Genomic DNA, 7,602 nt, shown 5'->3' with positions numbered 1-7,602 from the left:
GGGTGAAATCCAGTTCCCCAAAAAAGAACAGGACGTAGGGTGTAAGATTTTCAAATATGGAAGAAAAAGAACATAAAAATAGTTAATAGTGGTAAAACTTAGTAAATTTATGGATGGTGGCCCGTTGGTCTAGTCCACTGATTAGATTCAGTCCATTCATCACTACCCGATAAACTCCGATCACACAAAAAATAATGCAGATTCTTATGATGTAGAGCCTATTTCAATTCGTATTTGAAGAACTTAACAAATATGTAGAGCCTATTAAATACGGAAACAATGCATAACATTGTAGAACTGGCAGAATAATTGGACTGCAATAGATGAATGATAGTTCCGCTTCACAGTGCAAGCATTAAGAAACATGGCATCCTAACGTATTGGTTGTCCTAACTAATGGAACTACCTCATAAGTTATAAAAACAGGGAAAAGAACAAACTACTAATGTGTTATTCGAATTTCATAGTGTGAGAATTTCTTAATGAGCAACTGCGCATCAATTCCAGAAACCGCGTGGACACCGGATCCGTAGTACGCTTTGATCTAGATGGTTGTTCATCATCAGTAAAAATCCAGGAATGAAAGTACCCAAAGAAGCAGCAATGTGATTGAGCAAAGGGATAAGCCAAGGGCCGGAAGTCAGGTTCAGAACTGTATGCACAGACAACACTTGTCCAAAACTCAAGGAAATTCATGAACTTTCATTCATACACCCTCCAAAATGCTTCCTGCATTACATGAGAAAAATTTTCAGTCCAACAATGGACTTGGCATAGGACTTCATATTTCTAAGTAACAGAAAATACTTTTAAGTTCATCTTTATTGAGTGGTTTCTTGTTCCTTGCTGCAATTTATTCGGTGAGTGGTTGCCAAGGAACTGAATATGCTACAATTTTCGTGAAATGTACAAAGGTATATCAGTTGCCAGATTACCCGTAATTAGTACATCCCTACCATGTTATTATACAACAAAAACATTAAAAAGTGTTAATTAGATTAAATTAGTAAAATTCATATTGGCTCCAGCAGACATTAAATATAACCCTTTGTTTTTCTTATTCTTATTCTGTAGTATATGTATATCCCTGGGTGAACATGTGAGCAGCCCAATTTTTTATGACAAAGCTGCATGTTCATGAAACAAATCAATATGAAAACGAAACATACCCCGTAACTAATCATTTCATATTCTGGTAGTGGTACTCATACATCCAATTCCACAATAGATTCCTGGACAAAGATATAAGCCAATACTTACAATATATGGGAATCAATCAAGTCTTTGCATAAAGGATGTGCTTACCTTGAATGCATTTAACCAATATGCAAACTACTTAAAACCTCAAAACATAAATACTTTAAAAAAAAATACATTCAAATCCCATAATCTAACTATAACTTCAATTTAAGAAAACTTTTTCGAAATTTCTTCTGATTAACCCATTATAGCTAGCATAAGATGAGGCATAATCAAATTAGAGGAAACCCGATGTATAAGAGTTTAAAATCTTACATAGCACGTAAGAGTTTTGTGAGTCTGTACAATCGCATCATTCCATGCTTAGTTGATAATAATGTATAGTAATCACCTAGGGAAGGAAAAGTCAACAATTTCTTTGTGGCCATACTTTCTCAAAGCATATGCATTGTCTGGTTGCATTTTCACATTTCCGTGAGGAGACCTGTTACCCTCACTATAGCTTGTCTACTCCATCTTTACTACAGGTTAATAACAGGTAAGATGAAATGCTGAAATTTTATGGAAGTGGATATTAATTAATAAGAGATAAATTGTCAATACAAAAATTTTCTCACCTCTTCCGTGTTTTTTAATTGCCGGATTAATTCATATGCTTGGTGTAGCGAGCAACAAACTGGTAAAAAACAACTTCTAAGATCAGTACCCTTGAAACGGCATAATCAGCATCCAGGTACCATACTGGTAAAAGCAGGCGACGGAGAAGCCTCTGTCAGTACCTTCAATCTAAAATTAAAATGTGAAGACCACAAATCAGTAACTTCAAGCTATAGAATTTGAGATTTATTAAAATCTTTGTCGAACTGAACAATAAAGAATATCTGATACACAACTTTGTGCAACTAATATATTTCACCAATGTTCATAAACTGAATGTTAATTCCAAAACAAAGATGATATATGAAGTAGACCTGCATAAAACAAAAATCAATAATATTTGCAGAATATAATCAATGAAGCGTTAGCAGAAGACGGGAGAAAGAAATAGGATATCAATACAGGGAGATGAAAGGAGAACAAAACAAAGAAAAGGAGAACAAAACAAAGAGTATGTGGAGAACAAAGAAAACAACCGCGAGATATATGGTGGCATCACTATCTTCGACCAAGGGTGGCCTTTCGCCGCCAATATCCTCACCTTCGCCTTCGTGCCTTCGTTTTCACTTATGTTGACAACCAGTAGCATTTCATCGTCGCTCTTTTGATCCTCTTCCTAATGGCCGCCAGCAGGTGTCTTTTCCTGCAGCACATATATTTTTGTTTCTGTATTCGATAAATTAAGATCACCGTTATACAAATTAAATAAAAAAAATACTACATTGAGCACTATATTTATGTAAAGATTCATAGATTCGAAGTTCAAAACACCTGCCATGAAACAAAGAAATATATGACCCATTGACTTTATCAACGAAAATTGACCTACTCATAGTTTCAGGCAAAAAATACAAAAGCTATTGTACGCCGACTTCATTGATCCTAAAGGTTCAATCACGTGGTTTGACTACTCATGGAATGCAACGAACGAATATACACTAAACTCAAGCTACAGAGGTAAATGTGTGAAGGATGTACACCATAAGTTCGGTCCAGGGAATTAATCACCTTTACAACCTCCATGATTATTCTTTCACTCATTAGTTCCATCATATTCAGCAAGTATGATCATACTTGTACTACTCCCCACTATGGTGACAACAGGTAACGTTTATCCCAATTAAAGTCAAAAGAATATGATATGGATATTTATAGAATCTTCAGAAACATTTACAATAAAAGAACTGAATTAGCAAACTATTCTTACCGAAACAATAATCGAAGCATATCAACTTTTTACTTGAAGAGTGTTTGGTACTAACGTAACCACAGCTTAGATACTCTCAGAAACATTGATGCAAAGGGAAAAAATCGTAGGAAGTAAGTTATCACCTGTAACCACAGTTTAGATACTCTCAGAAACATTGATGCAAAGGGGAAAAACCTAGAAATTAAGTTATCACCTGTAATCGCGGGAGAACCCAATCTCTTGTTGTCACCTGCAATCATGAAAACAAAAAAATCAGAACATGCATTAAAATTTATTTACATGGATAGTGTAAACTTCAACCGATCAGAAAAAAAAAGCTTCCAGTGATCGACTTTGTTATCAAGAATAACCCCAAACAAACTGATATAGTAAACGAAATGGTCTCTACACCTTTATATTGTCTCTTTGATTCTCTCGCATACCTGCACATCCATGACTATCACCTGCAATATCAACAACAAAAAAAAAAAATCTAATCACAACAACATGAGAACAATATTTACCAAAAAAAAAAAATTCACTTTCGGCATATCGAAACCCTAGAAAACAACGGAACAGTAGGAGAGGGAAAATGAAAAATAAAGATTCTGAGTGTTGGTGAGGATTGGAAATTTTTTTTGATTGAGAGAAACATAAATAAAAATCAGGAGGAAAGAAAAATCGTAACCTGCAATACAAAACGAAAGGGTTAGGGCTTATGGATTAAGAGAAATTAAGAGACAGAAAAAGAGTTAGGGTTTACCACTGGATTTAGTTACTTATCTCTTCCTCAAAAACCGCACCGACAATATAAAACCAATAGCAGAGAAAACAGAGAAAATTGAGAAGAAGAAAGGACGGAGAAGAAAAGAGAATTCCTTTTTGCGGTCAATAGAGGAGAAGAAGGAAGAATAAGAAAAAAAAATTAGGTTTTTTTCTCTCTCCATTTTTTTTCTTTTTTTTTCCAGGATAAATAAATAAATTTCTTTATTTTCGCGAGGAAAAGCCTTGTTTTTTTCTCCTTTGAGAAAAAGTGAAACGATGCAATTTTGTGAGTGGATGAGGGTCACCGTTCAACTTGGAGCCTTATGAGTTTAGTATTTTAAATGAGTTAGATATATAGCATATGTATCTTAATTGAGTAATCTCATCTCTTTAAAGTACACCTCATTATTCTTATCGTTTGCAGCTATAGCTTTCTTTACATTGTCAATCATGAAGGATACTAAGCTGAATCAAGTCCATTACATATCAGTATTGTCTTTCTCGCTTCTTATTTTATCAGTATCGGCACAACCAATATAGTCAATATCGGCCGTATCGGTCGATATATCGCGGATATTTCGGATATCGGCCCAGAACGATACGATAAGAAGGATATCGGGGATACGATATTCGCCCGATAATATCGGCCGTATCGGTCGAATATCGGCCGTTTCGGTCAAATATCGGCCGTATCGGTCGATACGAAATTTTCCTACATTTCCCGATCAATGTAGTTAATATCGGATATCGGTTCATCTCGGCCGGGACCGATACACTGGTACGATTTTATATCGGGGATATTATCGTTGAAATATCGGTATAATATCGGTTCTAGATTTAGAGACTATAATTTTATATTAAACATTTTCTCCACACATTTTTGGATAAGATATAATAGATAACATCAATTTTATCAAAAAAACAAAAGAGTAACTTTAGTAACTTGCTTCGAGAGCTACATGCACCTCTACTACCACCTGGAAGACTTTCTTCGCCAAAATTAACCTTAAACTTTATAGAAAACGACCAATACCGTCTCATATCGGGAAATGTAGGAAAATTTCGTATCGACCGATACGGCCGATATTCGACCGATACGGCCGATATTCGACCGAAACGACCGATATTCGACCGATACGGCCGATATTATCGGGCGAATATCGTATCCCCGATATCCTTCTTATCGTATCGTTCTGGGCCGATATCCGAAATATCCCCGATATATCGACCGATACGGCCGATATTGACTACATTGTTCCCGATATGAGACGGTATTGGTCGTTTTCTATAAAGTTTAAGGTTAATTTTGGCGAAGAAAGTCTTCCAGGTGGTAGTAGAGGTGCATGTAGCTCTCGAAGCAAGTTACTAAAGTTACTCTTTTGTTTTTTTGATAAAATTGATGTTATCTATTATATCTTATCCGAAAATGTGTGGAGAAAATGTTTAATATAAAATTATAGTCTCTAAATCTAGAACCGATATTATACCGATATTTCAACGATAATATCCCCGATATAAAATCGTACCAGTGTATCGGTCCCGGCCGAGATGAACCGATATCCGATATTAACTACATTGGGCACAACCGCAACAAATCCTGATGATGGTAAAGTTCTAGTAACTTGCTAGCTATTGATATGTAGATATCTCATTCCTTATAACCGGTTTCTATTTGAACAACTTCTGTGTTTTAATTTGTCATTTGATGCGTTATATTCATTCTGAATTTGTTTGAATAATGTCTTTGACAGTGGCGGGGATAAAGATTTTACTATCTGAGTTTCCTGCACTTGGACTAAATGCCACATTCGGTAAATTACCCGCTGATCCATGTCTTCCTACACCATATCCATGTGTTACGTGTACTTCAGATGATACCCCTCGAATAACAGCGTTGTACGATAAGAATACTCTGTTGTTCTCAGTGGCACTGTTTATATGTGCAACCAAATTGTCACTATACTGATGGGAGTGTTAATAATATAGTACTCAACCTAATCTTTTATGTCAATTTTCAGAAATTGAGGCGGTAAAGATCTAATCGGAACACTCGTTGATTTTAGCATAATGGATGCACTTGAAATCATGTGAGGAATTTAACACCTATTGTACTTGTTAGTAATTTATTACTCCTTATTTTACTTATACATTTTTCTTTTATTTCATGGATAACAAATTCTACCAGAGACTTTAGCGATAACATTTTTATTCAGGAGTTTACGGATTTTCTTGCCAAATCCTAAAATGAAAGTGGTGTAAGTTATTCTCCCTCTAATGCGTTATACGGATCAATGTATATTTCTTCCAAATTCGTGTATGAGATAGCCTTATGAATGAATGATTATCCTTTTGGTGATTACTTGTAGGAATTTGGCGGATGACGCTTTCATGGGGACGGTACCTACTTCATTACAGAAAAATAAAAACTTAAACTTGACGTAAGCTTGAAAAGCATGTTTCATTTGATTGAGTTTCTAAGCGTATGATTTTAGTTACTCACTTATATTTTCTATCAGCAATCAACAAAAATCATTTTTATTTATTTATTTTAACAGAAATAATGCTATGATCTGTTACTTCATCAGATCACACAAATAGAGAAGAAATCAGAAGAAAAAGAACTGGAATATTGCTGAATTCTATTTCTCATTTTAACTAGTTGTGTTGATTGATTTCTTCAATACATTGCAGACTCAATTTATACTAGTTGAGAACATGACTCACTACTAACAGACTCCTACAAACCAGCAACAACGACTCACGACTTCCACTACTACTGACACGTTCAAAGCAAGACTGAAGACACTACTACTGACACGTTCAAAACAGAACTGAAGACTAACAAATAACTGAAAACACATACACGAACTAGGCACTAATTTTTGACACTCCCCCTTAGTGCATAGTTACGGTCAATTACTCCAAGAAGGTTCCTAAAATTTTCAAACTTAACTCTTCCAAGTGCTTTGGTAAAGACATCTGCAACTTGTTCTTCACTTGGAATGTTCTGCAACTCTATTTCTCGATCAAGCACCTTCTCACGAACAAAATGATGTTGAATTTCGATGTGTTTGCTGCGAGCGTGAAACACCGGGTTTGCTGCAAGCTGCATTGCACTCTGGTTATCACATTTGATAGGTACTGAATAGTCTACCTTGTTGCTGATATCACCAATCAATCTTTTCAGCCAAATGCACTCCTGTGTAGCCATAGTTGATGCCACATATTCATCTTCAGTGCTTGAAAGTGCCACAGTACGTTGCTTTTTACTGCACCAGGAAACTGCTGCTGAACCCATATAGAAACAATATCCAGTAGTTGAGCGCCTGTCATTCATATCACCAGCCCAATCTGCATCAACGAATCCGTGCAACGAACACTCTTTACTGCCTGTGTACATAAGACCATACTCCAAAGTACCTTTGACATAACGTAGAACTCTTTTTTCTGCAATCCAGTGAGACACACAAGGTTTCTCCATAAACTGAGAAACAACTCCAACAGCATACAGAATATCAGGCCTTGTGATAGTTAAATAGATTAAACTACCCACAAGTTGTCTATATAAGGTTGGATCCTTCAATAACTTCCCTTCATCTTTCAATAATTTGAGACCAGCCTCCATAGGTGTAGCCATTGGTTTTGAATCATCCATGCCAAAACGCTTCATTAAACTGGTAGCATACCCCTTTTGAGAAACAAAATAACCATCTGCCTTTTCTATTTCAAGCCCCAGAAAGCATCCAACTTCTCCTAAGTTTTTCATTTCAAACCGAACGGATAAGTTATCT

The 7,602-nt window shown here is 35.7% G+C and overlaps 1 long non-coding RNA gene across 3 annotated transcripts; it reads right to left on the bottom strand.

Annotated features, from left to right (window-relative positions):
• Window positions 1–298: 298 nt before the first annotated feature.
• Window positions 299–3,975, bottom strand: LOC113308869. Of its 3 annotated transcripts, none has more exons than XR_003340146.1 (9): window positions 3,810–3,975; window positions 3,458–3,510; window positions 3,261–3,296; window positions 3,065–3,189; window positions 2,334–2,500; window positions 1,818–1,986; window positions 1,516–1,721; window positions 1,170–1,232; window positions 299–729 (listed from the first exon to the last, which is right to left on the bottom strand). It is a non-coding gene; the product is annotated as an uncharacterized LOC113308869 (long non-coding RNA). The 3 variants fall into 3 exon arrangements; XR_003340148.1 differs by having other exon boundaries at window positions 1,516–1,716; XR_003340147.1 differs by lacking the exon at window positions 3,810–3,975 and having other exon boundaries at window positions 3,458–3,572.
• Window positions 3,976–7,602: the final 3,627 nt, after the last annotated feature.

The sequence above is a fragment of the Papaver somniferum genome, chromosome 9 (genome assembly GCF_003573695.1).
Source record: "Papaver somniferum cultivar HN1 chromosome 9, ASM357369v1, whole genome shotgun sequence".
In the NCBI taxonomy this organism is placed as follows: domain Eukaryota; kingdom Viridiplantae; phylum Streptophyta; class Magnoliopsida; order Ranunculales; family Papaveraceae; genus Papaver; species Papaver somniferum.
This window is presented reverse-complemented; position numbering and strand designations above follow the sequence as displayed.